A 14296-nucleotide genomic window follows, 5' to 3' on the forward strand; every position below is an offset into this window, starting at 1 on the left:
TATAACAGTCATGTTGCAGGGATTCTATCTCTCTATCTTTCTAAGCACCCTGATTAGTTAACTTGGACGTGATATGCCATTGGCATCTAAGCAGGGCTATCAGTAACCTTAGTGCTCCCCAAAACTTCCCCAGCCTCAGGAAACCCCAGTAACTCCAGGTGGGAGACCACATGGTGTCCTATCATCTCTCTGTTGGGGTCCAACCTGTTGACCCAATTGAATGGCATGGTGTGCCTTGCCACCCATGCTATCAAAACGCTGAGCCTCTGACAATCATCGATCCACCTGGGGATTTTATAATCTGACCACAGGGTCCCTTCCCTATCTGGAGATCGCCTCCTGCTGCACCTGTTGGTGAGCAGATACATAATTACACAAGCATCTGACAAGACAACCACACACACACTTGTTATTATTATCTATTATTATCTCCAATATCGTTAGTACGATTTTCCACTACCACATGGTTAAGACTTTACGTGTGTCCAGCTGAAAGTCTTTGAACCCTGCTCGCAGCACCAATTGTCGTATTGGGAAGAATGTCAGACTCGGTCAGTTCGCAGAGAGTTGAGCCTGGAAACAAGTGTTGCAATCACACGTAACTTTATTAACAGACAGGGAACAAATGGTACTCGATCACTTTTTCACTTAAATGATGATATAGACATTCTCCTTGGACTTCAGTTGGACTCTAACAACTGTAAAGTTATACTCAACCCGCTCACATACTACAAACAGACACACCCGGTTCTTTTACCAATGGGTGTGTGGCTCTCTGCAAGTATTAATCGATCGCAATATTCTGTCTCAGCTTCAGTATAAGTGCTTTCCTTACCTGCACACTTTCCTTACCTGCAATGTCCATGGTAGCGACCTGGCATGGAGTGATGTCCAGAGCTTGGATTACGAGGCAGAGAGAAAGCATGTGGTGTGTATTGGTATTATCTACAGTACTAATCTGTGCTTCTTGCCAATAATGACCTGAGGTGATTTAAATTAGTCAAACAGCAAGGTGAACACTAATGGGTACCTGAAATCCAACCTTGATTGACAGGTGACGAGAATAAGTTTCAGATGGGGAGGACACATGACCACCTGCAATACATACATTCTAGACAGGCAGGGAGGGCACAACAAATTGATCATAAATTTTACTCGGAAATGTCCCTACTTCATCTTGTATTCATATGTGTGAGTTCTTAGACAACCCATGGATGAAGGAAAAGGTCCTTTACATTAAAGTTGATGTAAATAACCCATGAGACATGCCATGAGGCTACAAGCCTCCATTGCAGATCTCTCATACTGCAGTCTCCCCTTCTGTGTGTCAGCCCCTGCTGGCAGCCAAGTATAATCAAACAAGAACTATTATCCTGAAGACATTGCTAGTTGCATTACACACATGATCACTATCAATACATCTCCCTTTCTTAAAACAAAAGTAGCTTACTTTTAACTAACATGTTTTCTCTGTGTAACTCTGCGATTTTCACTTGAAAACCAGGAACTTACATTTTCATTATTATCAACATGGTTAACATTTTTTAAACTTGTTTTGTGTGTTCACATTTACTTACACTTAAACTTTAAGAGCAAATAAGATAGCACTACTTCATTCTGTAACAGGAGTCTTTAAATTTGCTCTCTGAGTCTCTTAGGAGGATTCACGTGTCTTGACAATCTCTTGATTCATTGTCCTTGAATCTGAGTTGTTGCCTCAGATGATATTATCTCAGATGTGCATTCAGGTTGTCCAACAGTATCCATCTTTCCATCTACTGTGGCTGGTCTCATTTGAAGATTTCGGAGATTTCTTCACAGATGTATGATCTTGGTTGGACTTCTTAAGAACAGTTCCCTTCTGAGTCCATAAATTATTTTGTCTTTTAGCCTTACTTGATCACCAATTTAGAGTTCAGGTAGGTTTTTTGTTCTCTGTCAAAGTAATACTTTTTGCTATTCTTTCTGTTATCCTTTGAATTGCCTCAATTTCTTCCCCCTTTTTTTAGAAGGTTCTCCTGAATGGGTAGGTTTGATCTTAGCCTACATCCCATAAGGAGTTGTGCTGGTGACATACCACACTCGAGCAGCATTGTGTGATATACTACCATGCTCTGGTAGAAGTCTGTTCCACTGTCTTTTACCTTGTACATCAGTCTTTTCACTGTCTGTACCAATTTTTCCACTAGACCATTGGACTGTGGAAAATGAGAACTTGATGTGGTGTGTACAAAGTCCCACACTTTGGCAAAATGTCAGAAAATTGAATTGCAAAATTGGGGTCCATTGTCTGTGAAGACCTCGCTTGCCACACCATGTCTGGAGAATATGGCTTTCATACCTGTTATTACAGCATCTGCAGTGGTGGTGTTCAGTCTACATACCTCTGGATACAGGGAGTAATAGTCTGTGACTACAAGATAGTCCTTCCCTTGACATTTGAAAAGATCAGTGCCTGCCTTCTGGTATAGTCTGTATGGTGCTGGGTGTGGCTTCAGTGGTTCTGCAGGACTGCTTGCTTGATATTTCTGGTATGCTGGCATATTGTACAGTTTGACACTTCATTTATTATATCATTGTTGATTCTTGGCCAGTACATCACCTCTCGTGCTCTTTTCTTACTATTTTTAATTCCGAGATGTCCTCCTTGGATCCTTTTTAGCATCTCTTTTCTCAGATTCTTTGGGATAAGGATTTTACTTCCTTTGTAGATGATGTCTTCAACCACTGATAGCTGCACCCTGCAGTTCCAGTACTCTGAAATGTCAGGTGAACAGTCCTACTTTATGTTGAGCCATCCATCCAAGATGTTTTTTCTCAATTGTCTCAGTGTTTAATCTTTGTTTGTCTCTAACTTTATGAGCTCCATTTTTGCATCTGATATGAACAGTGCACTTGTGATCATGTCCACGAAGGCGTTCACATCTTCATCTATTTTGGTATTTGTGGGCTCTCGTGTCAACAGCTATAGACAATGTGTCTGCTGTGTATATCAGCTTACCCAGAGTGTACGTCACATTCAGTGTATAGCGTTGGAGCCTAATCATCATTCTTTGTATTCTCAGTGGACATTCATTTAATGGCTTTTGGAACAATGCAATCAAGGGCTTGTGGTCAGTCTCTACAATGATTGCTTGTCCTGACACAAACTGATGAAATCTTTCACAGGCCTATGTGATGCTGAGCAACTCCTTTTCAATTTGAGCAAATCGTGTCTCCGCGTCTATCATTGAGCGTGATGTATACGCAATGGATTGCCAGTCATCACATTTTTGCAGAAGAACTGCACCAAGCCCACTATGTGATGCGTCTGATGATATCTTGATGGATCTCGCTGGGTCGTAAAACCTCAGAACTTGTTCCTCTGTGAGCAGTTTCTTTCATTCATTCCATGACATTTCATACTCATGATTACACTCCCATTCAATGTTCTTTTCTGTTCGTCTTCTCAATGGTGCCATCTTTTCTGAGAGGTTGGATATGAATTAACCCATATAGTTGACTATTCTATTAAACCCTTGTACGTCCTTTTTGCATTGTGGCCTTGGCATGTTCTCAATGGCAGACACCTTTCTGGGATCTGGTCTGATGCCCTCACTGCCAATACTATCTCCTACAATGTTATTTCTGTCACCCCAAGCTGATATTTCTCCCTATTCAGCTTCAGGTTTGCTTTCCTTGATGCTTCCAGCACTTTCCTTCATCTCTCATCATGCTCCATTCTCATGGTTCCCCATACTATGATCACAAGATCACAAGATAAAGGAATAGAAGCAGGCCACTAGGCCCATCGGGTCTGTTTCATGGCTATGCACTAAACTAAATTCACCCCTAGTTCCAATTACCAGCCTTTTCCCCATATCCCTTGATATCCTTATTTATGAGATACCTATCCATTTCCTGTTTAAATACTCCCAGTGAACTGGCCTCCACGTCTTTCTGTGACAATGAGTTCCACAGATCCACAACCCTCTGACTATAGAAGTTCTTTCTCCTCTCTGTTTTAATTGGATAATTCTAATTTTAAGACTATGACCCCTTGTCCTTGACTCACCCATCAAAGGAAACATCTTATCCACATTCACTCTGTCAAATCTTTCAATATTTGAAATGTCTCTGTGAGATCCCCCCTCATTCTCTTGTACTCCAACAAGTACAATCCTAGAGCTGCCAAATGTTCCCCATACTTCAGCCCCTTGATGTCATCCATTGAGGCATAAACTCGTTCCAGGTGCTCATAGACCAAATGGATAGTTTTGTGATACACTTCAGGAGCTGAGGCAATTCCGAATGGTAACCTTAGGAACCTGTATCTGCCAAATGGAATGCACAGTCTTGAACTTGCTTCATCCAAAATCCTGATGATGGTTCTAACTTGCTGAAAAACTTTGCATTTACAAACTGTGACATGATTTCTTCACACATCGGAAGCTTAAAGTGTTTTCTCTTTATTGCTCTGTTCAGATCTCTTGGATCCAGGCAAATTCTAAGCTTTCCAATCTCTTTGTCAACAATGACAAGTGAACTCACCCACTCCATTGGCTCATCTATCTTCTGAATCACATTCAGGCTTTCCATCCTGTCTAACTCTGCCTTTAGTTGCTTTTGAAGCGAAAATGGAAATTTTTTGCATGGATGTATTATCGGTGGCACACGATTATCCACTCTGATCATGTGCTCTCCTGGAAGGCAGCCTAGACCCTGAAATATGTCATTGTACTCTTTCATGAGTTCATCGTAGTCTGTCTCTCCTTTGCTTTCCACAACAAGGACTATTTTTACCAGGTTCAGTTTCTCACAGGCTGTTAAACCTATTATGGCCTGTACATCCTTTGGTACCACAATGAATGCTAGCATATACTCTTTGTCCTTGTGTTTCACTTTGACCATGCATTCTCCTTGCACTGGTCTATTGGTACCTGAATATCCTATCACCTTCACTTTTGTTCCATACCTCTGGTCTCAGTCTAATCTTCTTAAAATCAGTCTCTGATATTACATTTATTTGTGCTCCAATATCCAATTTAACTGAAATGTATATGTCATTCACTTTTAATCTCAACATCCAGTCTCTGTTTTCTTTCTTGTTTTCAGTCACAATATCTACATAGAATTCCTCTATCTCCCTTTCATCTACTGCAATGAAGCTTGATTTGTTGCACTTGGTTCCTACAGAAATGGACATAATGGTTACTTTTGATGCACATATTGCTTGTTTTACCATATGCTGGACACTTTTTTTGATAGGTGTTATGTACTGCATCGACGACATGGCTTTCAATTGTCCCTTGCATTTTTTTTCAATGGCCACACCTCTCTTTCCACTTTGGCACACTTTTTGTAAAACGGTTTATGTCTATTCTTGCTCACTGCATCCATGTTGCAGCTAGTTTCACTGAACAGCTCTTTTGCCTGTGCTTTTACAGTTTCTGTAGCTCTACAGAGTGCTATGGCTTTTTCCAGGTCTAGATTTTGCTCTCTTAGCAGTCTTTCCCTTAAACTATTATCTGGAATACCACACAAGTCTATCCTTTATCAGTGAGTCAGTCAATTCATCAAATTCACACGTTTTGCTTCTGTTTTTCAATTCAGTCATATACTGATCGATATTTTCCTCAATTTTCAGTGCACATGTGAAAAATCTGTGTCTCTCAAACATCACGTTACATTTAGGTATGCTGTATGCTTCAAACTTTCCATTATTTTTTTCCAGTTTCCTTTTTGTCTCCTTCAGCAGCAAATGTGAAGTTAGTATACACCTCCAGGGCTTCATCACCCATGTCATGTAAGAAAACTGATGCTTTCACTTTATCACTTTTCTTGTCAGCTCTGAATGCCTCTAAATACAACCCAAAATGTTGTTTGAATCTGTACCAATTTTCAGCCACATTACCTGTCAGCTGAAGTTTCGCTGGTGGGTGTAAATCTTCCATTTTTCACTTTGTTAACTTCTCTTCACTGATCAGTTGCTGACTTTAGATTTTACCTTTTAAAGTATTTCCTTTTAATTTCCTTCATCCCACTTCTGACACCAAGTTTCATCTTGTATGTGTGAGTTCTTGGACAATACATGGATGAAGGAAAATATTCTTTATATTAAAGTTAATGTAAACAGCCCATGAGGCTGCAAGCCTTCATTACAGATCTCTCACACAGCAGTCTCCCCTGCTGGCAGCCAAGTATATCAAATAGGAACTATAATCCTTAAGACATTGCTAGTTGCATTGTACACATGATCACTATCATTACAGTCCCTAAGGATGAAAATGTATTTAAGGATTAAAAAAAAGGTGCACAAATACTATTATTGATACGATTTTTTTTAAAATAGGTAACTTTCTTTTCCCTAGATTAGAATATCATTAAAACTGGCAATAAATATCACTGGATAATGAAGATTTTGCTTCCTGGACACTTTGGGTGTATTTTATGAATTTTTAGGTAAATTATCATGAAAATAACCTTTAAAAATTCCTATGAGTTACCATTTTTTAGATACAATAGAATCTCCTTTATCCAGGACTTACGGAGATTGTGGATGTTGCATATGCACATTTTCCAATTGACTGGGACACACTATTAAAAAGCCTAACCTGTATTAAGAATACCCAGTTTGAAAGACAAGACAGTGCAAAATGCAAATTGGAAAAAAAACCAGTATTTGTAGTATTTAATTATGTAAACTTCACTTTAATCAAGTAATTCCCATAATTTACAAAATTTAAATTTGAACTCCGGCCGCTGGCGATGTAACAGCAATGTGCTAGCCACTACACTAGCCGTGCCTCCATCATAATTAAAAGTAAAATAACACCAAAATGCAGGAGGAACTCAACTAGTCTTTCAGCATCCATAGGAGACAAAGATAGATTGCCAACATTTCGGGTCTGAACCCTTCTTCAAGGAATAATTCCTTGAAAAGGAATTTGAATTGGAGAAATGGAAGAAAGAGGCAAGAAAGAAGACCTGAAGGAAGAAATACAAGCAGGTAACAGTGCGTCAAATGTTGAAAGCAGGAAAAGCAATCAAGGTTCTTCTGGTTCAAGCTCCAGTGTTTCCAGTACAACATCTTCACATACAAGGATTAATAATGAAGTGGCCACTCTTCTTGTGTGACAAAAAATGATTCAAGATAGAAATATTTTTGAAGAACAGGAGGCACAGCTCGAGAGGAAAGAAATGCAACAAAAAAATGAGGAAGAACAGATAAGAGGGGAGTTAAAAAAAAAAGGAGAAAGGAACAGATGAAGGTTGAATAATGCATTGCTGCTAAAATGGATAAAATGGAGGTACTAGAAGGCTCAATGATATCTGATGGTCGAAGTAAACTATCTAAAGTGTATGATGGTATAGAATCATATTTTAAGAAAGAGCTACAGGAAATGAAACTAATTATTAAGACAGATATCTTTGTTCCATGGGTACAAATCATGCATATGCAAGAACAAATCCTTCCAGAGCATGGTGTAGCCAAGCCACATGTACCACTGGTAACATCCTAAGACAGAGGTGTGGCTTAGTTTCAGTCAAATGCAGCAGCTTCTTTTGCATTTAAGTCAAGCATCCAAAATATGGGTGAATCTATTCCATTTAGGTTTCCAGATACATTACCTGCTATAAGAGGTGGAGAACAGAGCAACTAACTATCTTCCATGAGAAGAAACAATGAAATAGTTGCACCATTGATCCAGTTACAGTCTCTATCTTTTTTGACCAAGAAGGAGATTCAAGTTTTTGATGGAGACCCACTTCAATACCAAGCGTTCATGAGATTTTTTTTAGACGCAATATTGAAAACAAGTGTCAAGACATTGAAGATTGTCTTTATTATTTGGAAATGCAGACAGAATGACGGCCAAAGGAACTTGTAAAGAGTTGTCAACATATGTCTTCGGGAAGAGTATGTAGTAGAGAAGAATTTTAGTAACAAGCATTAAATTGCTTTAGCTTATATGGATAAAGCTCTTAAAAGGTCAACAATAAAACTGAAGGATGAAAAAGCTTTACAAGAATACATTCTCTTTTTAAGAGGATGTTTTAATGCCATGGAAGATATTGACAACATTCATGATCTTGAAGTGCCTAGTAATATACGAATCATCTTGGATAAAATACCTTACTGGATATGGGATAGATGGAGAAGAATGGCTTGTGATTTACAAGAAAAATATAATCAACGAGCTACGTTAAGGCATTTGGTGAATTTGTTAGAACAGCAAGTGTGCCTTGAAACAGATCCAATACATGGAAATATCAGAGATATTTCAAAGGGGAACAAAGATGTTAGGAGGACTAACTCACAGTCTAGTTCAAGATTGAAAAGGAGTACAGGTACACAATCCTTTATCCGGAACCCTTGGGGACAGTGTGTTCCGAATTACAAATTTTTCCAGATTTCAGAAAGCCAGATTTAAGTCCATCCGAATTATGCTGCCGTATCCATCCCCCTTCCAGTCGCGCTGCCGTCTCCACCACCCCTCACCTGCCCGACTCGCGCTGCTGGTCTCTCACCCATCTGACTTGCACTGCCGGTCTCTCACCTACCGGACTCACACTGCCGGTCTCTCCCCTTTGCCCGCCTGACTCGCGCTGCCGGTCTCTCCCCCTTGCCTGCCCGACTCACGCTGCCAGTCTCTCACCTTCCCAACTCGTGCTACCAGTCCCTCGCCCGCCCAACTCGCACTGCCGTCTCTCTCCACACTTGCCGGATTTTGGAGCCTTTCGGACTTTAGATGTCCGGATAAAGGACTGTGTACCTGTACTTTTGTTACTACTGTGTCAGTTATAAATAAAGAAAAAGATACATTAACTAAGGAAAAGGAGAGTTTACCTACTGAGAAGAGTTGTTTGTTCTGTAAAGGTGGACATGCTTTGGAAATGTGTTTATGGTTGGAAAAGAGGGAACACAATGATAAAAGGCACATAAGTGGAAACTGCAAGAAGTGATTTAGTTATAACATATGCCATTTGAAGCATCCTAAAATACAAAGAAAGAAGGAATTGGAAAAGGAGTAAACAGAAATAAAGGAAACCAGTAAACAGTGTTGTAGCCTCAATTCAGATAAGTGGTCTTACTGGGGCCAGTGTGGATACCTGTAAACTCTCAATAGTGCCTGTACGAGTCAAGAGGAAGAATTGGAAAGGAATAATATATACTTATGCATTTCTTGACCCAGGCAGCACTTAATCTTTTTGCACAGTCGTACTGATGAACAAATTTAATCTTCAAGGAAGAAACGATAGGACAAGAAAAAAGTTATTGAATTAGCATTGTTTCGAGCCTACAGCTTGCTGGATTGTGTGACAAATATTTTAGTGATCTTCCAATTTTATATACTCAGAAGACTACGCCAGTGCACAAAGGAAATATTCAACATAATGATGATGTTCATTAGTTTTCTTATCTGTGGACAATTTATCTTCATGAAATTAATTCTGAGGTAGAGATGCTGATTAGTTCAAATGTACCAAAGGCTTTGGAACCATTTGAAGTAATATGAAGTAGGAAATAGACATTATAATATTACAACTAGACTTGGATGGGCAGTTAATGGACCTTTAGAAGGAAATAATTATATTGCTCAGGAACAGTTAAAGACAAATGTCAACAGGATTTCGGTTGTGAAATTTGATGAGTTGTGTGGGAGCAGCAAAAGATTGTAAATTCTGAAGAAAACAGATCAATATGAAAATAAATCAAAGGCATCTAAAACAATTTTGAAGGTATTATTTTCACCAGAAATGGATGAAAATTAAGTATTAGATGTTTCAATTACTGCTGGTGATAATTGAATCAGAGGCAGGACTAAAATAAAACACAGAGAACAAGTTTGAAAGTAGTTTTTGTAGCTTGGAGGTTACAGCAGACAAAGTTAATGAAGAAATGCTGGTGACTGCAGAAAATTGCACTGCTGGAATAAAGGAACATATGATTGACAATTTGGTGCAATTGCATTCAAAGAACAAAATATTTTAAAAGGGATTAGAAATATTAGATAATCATGAAAACAGTGATTTTAACTTTATAATTGAAACCAAAACTTGAATTCAAAAGAATGAGAATGAATCCGAAAGCGACTGAGGGAAGGGTCCAGAAATAAGTTGCCAAGAATAAAGATTTAATGGTCGATAAAATTTGCAAGGTCAGAAAGTGAAAGAACTATACTGACGGGCACTGGACAAAATGGTGATTCTGCCATATAAAAAATTTAAAGAATTTCATGCATGTTACATTCTAAATGTAGTATGTGACAATAATGGAACCTTTACTAACAGCTTGTACCAATGTTTCAATCTATCACTGCCATCTAGTGACATATTCAGAACAACACAGTGACCTGCAAGTATCAATATCCATTTCTATGAATGTTTAAACAATCTGAATGACTTATTGGTGTGGGGTTAAGAATATTTATTGCAGTAGGTGTGATTTACATGAAGGACAAAGCGGGTATTTTGAGAAAATCCCACATGTGCAACTAGTCCAAAATGTTAGGGCCCATTTTCTTTGGTATTGTCAAATATGATCTGTAATTACAAAGGCTCTGCTTCTGAAATTTATTTTATTTAACTCAATAAAACACACTTTGAAGCAAAGTACAACACAATGTAAAACACTGAGTACATATCACATATTGCATGATCAATCAGGGATGAATTTTTCAGTAGTTGCTGCTTGTCTTCAAAGGTTGCTCTGAGGTGCAATGCAGAAAGGTAATGATTGCACCATTTTTTAATCAAACTTACTAGAATATTTTTTTCTAAAGTTTTGCTCTTGTTCAGACAAAATTATTAAGTGGTCAATCTACACTAAAAGGTGACAAATATTTAATCTTTTTCAAGATACACAATCTCCTTTAAATTTCAGGTCAGGATCCTTTTTTTTAACTTGTAGTAAAGAACAAAGAGGTTGCAGGCACCTCAGATTGAAGAGACTGCCATCCGTGCGGTACCGGATGTAAACAGCGTCTTCATTGTTGAGGTCCTTCATGGCTTGTTTCAGCATAATGCTGAAGTAGGTAGTAAAGAGGGTTGGTGTGAGGACGCAGCCTTGCTTCACGCCGTTGTCAATGGAGAAGTGTTCGGAGAGCTCATTGCTGTATCTGACCCGACCTTGTTGGTTTTCATGCACTTGTATAACCATGTTGAGGAACTTGGGGGTGCATCCGAGGCACTCTAGTACTCTTTGCAGACGATGCCGCTTTAGTTGCCCATTCAGAGCCAGCTCTTCAGCGCATGATGTTCTGTTTTGCAGAAACTGCCAAAATGTTTGGCCTGGAAGTCAGCCTGAAGAAAACTGAGGTCCTCCATCAGCCAGCTCCCCACCATGACTACCCCCCAACATCTCCATCGGGCACACAGAACTCAAAACGGTCAACCAGTTTACCTATCTCGGCTGCACCATTTCATCTGATGCAAGGATCGACAAAGAGATAGACAACAGACTCGCCAAGGCAAATAGCACCTTTGGAAGACTACACAAAAGAGTCTGGAAAAACAACCACCTGAAGAAACACACAAAGATCAGCATGTACAGAGCCGTTGTCATACCCACGCTCCTGTTTGGCTCCGAATCATGGGTCCTCTACCGGCATCCCCTAAGGCTCCTAGAACGCTTCCACCAGCATTGTCTCCGCTCTATCCTCAACATTCATTGGAGTGACTTCATCACCAACATCGAAGTACTCGAGCTGGCAGAGTCCGCAAGCATCGAATCCATGCTGCTGAAGACCTAACTGCGCTGGGTGGGTCACGACTCCAGAATGGAGGACCATCGCCTTGCCAAGATCGTGTTATATGGTGAGCTCTCCACTGGCCACCGTGACAGAGGTACACCAAAGAATAGGTACAAGGACTGCCTAAAGAAATCTCTTGGTGCCTGCCACATTGACCACCGCCAGTGGGCTGATATTGCCTCCAACCATGCATCTTGGCGCCTCACAGTTCGGCGGGCAGCAACCTCCTTTGAAGAAGACCGCAGAGCCCACCTCACTGACAAAAGACAAAGGAGGAAAAACCCAACACCCAACCCCAACCAACCAATTTTCCCTTGCAACCGCTGCAACCGTGCCTGCCTGTCCCGCATCGGACTTGTCAGTCACCAATGAGCCTGCAGCGGACGTGGACATACCCCTCCATAAATCTTCATCCGTGAAGCCAAGCCAAAGAAAAAAGAAAGAAGAAGAAGTAAAGAACACCTCACTTGCATTTTTTGCTGCTTCCATAATTTCCTTCTGAATTTGCACATCTCATTAAAACTGAACTGGCTTTTGATGTTACCATGCTGCCTGCAAATAGAGGAGTATTTTTATGGTGAGATAATGCAAGATGTAGCACCCCACCATAATGTTCAGACTTCTTCAATCTTGCTTTTGTATGGAGATTAACCGAGCATTTTATATTTTATTCCTTTTTATTCATAAACATTCCTTTCAGATGCTTTGGCATAAGAGTGTAGGAATGCTTCCTTGGTCACTTGTACTATTTAAACAATAAAATAATCTACTCTGTTGCTAAAGTTTAGTATCACTTTAGTCAATGGAACTGAATTGAAGATGTGGAATCCAAATGCCAAACACCACTGTTTTGCAGAATTAGCAAAAACTGAACAAATTTCTCACCCAGCATGTTTAAACAAAAACTTACTGAAACATGAATCCATCCACTGAGTACTAAGCTCCATGGAGAAATTAATATACTGGTTAGTCCTGGGAAACATGATATTGGAGAGCTGCTTGCTAAAATTAAATATTGTGCAACACAAATTCTTTTAAATGAAATTCTCACAAGGTCTACTGAGAATTCCTGAAGCTGCCTTTACTGGTTATGTATTAAAGCCAACTTAGGGTTCAGCATTTGAAGTGGATTGTGGAAATTTCACTACTATCATTTAATTAGAAGGTGATAAGCAAGCCTGCCCATGGCATACCTTGAAGAATAGCTTAGGTCTGAAACATCAATGATATATATTTACCTCCAAAGGAAGCTTCAAAACCTGCTGAGTTACTCGAGCATTTCTGTGTTTTTACTACAATAACAGTGTTTGCAGACTTTTGTGTTTCACTTATGCCCAAGGAAGAAAAAGGTAGAGCACTGGACTTTGAAGGTTGATAAATCTCCTAGTTGGTTTGACTCTCTCTGCATGACCCTCTTAGAACAGCTCCAGACAATCTGCAGCTCTGACAAGATCTTTCATCTGTTGCCTTTTTGTAAACAACAATCCATTAATGAAGTCTCTTTTTTTTAAACTTTATTTATTCATTCAAAAAATAAATAATATATGACATATACAGCAATTAAACATGAACATTTTTTATATATATAAAAAAAGAAAAGAAAAGATCCCCCCCTTCAGCCAACTCTCCGAAGGAGAGCCATAAAAAAAGAAAAAAAGAAAGAATGTTTTTTTTAAAGTTAAATATACATATTAAAATCTAATCAATATAAATTGAAATGTAAATTTTCCGAGTATAACTGCCACTTATCAATAAAAAAATTATAATTATCATGTGAAACATATGTAATTTTTTCAATTATTAAACAATATTTCATCTCATTATGCCATCTATTAATATCAATTATATTTGTATCTTTCCACATACTAGCAATACATTTTTTCGTTACGGATAAAGCTAAATATACAAAAGCAAGCTGAAACTTATCTAATCCAAGCCTTTCAGAGGTTGCAAACTACCCAATAAAAATACTGTTGGATCTAAAACTATTTTAATCTTATACAGATATTCTAAAAATGATTGAATTTTCTTCCAAAAAGATTGTATATGTACACGACCAAATAGCATGAAGAAAAGTTCCAACTGTATCACCACAACTAAAACACAAATCTGATTCATTAAAACCATATTTTTTAAATTTTTCAGGTGTCAAATATAACTGATGTAAAAAATTGAAATTAATAATTGCATAATGTACATTTATCAATTTAGTTACACTATCACAACAAATATCTAACCAATCCTCTTCAGAAAAAGTAAAACCAATATCCACTTCCCATTTAATTTTAGATCTATCCCAACCCTTTTTATCCATACCATCCTGTAATATTTGATACATAAATGAAATATAACCTTCTCTGGTACCTTCATAAGAGAAGTCTCAAATTTAGTCATTTTAGGTAAAATCATATCTCTACCAAACATACATTTACCAAAGATCAAATTTGATAATAAAGAAATAAAAAATTCTTATCAATACCAAAATCTTCCCCCATCTGATTAAAAGATAAAAACTTACCCTCTTTAAAACAATCTCCCAAATTTTTCACACCTTTAAATCT

Source organism: Narcine bancroftii, chromosome 1 (genome assembly GCF_036971445.1).
Source record: "Narcine bancroftii isolate sNarBan1 chromosome 1, sNarBan1.hap1, whole genome shotgun sequence".
NCBI classification, from domain to species: domain Eukaryota; kingdom Metazoa; phylum Chordata; class Chondrichthyes; order Torpediniformes; family Narcinidae; genus Narcine; species Narcine bancroftii.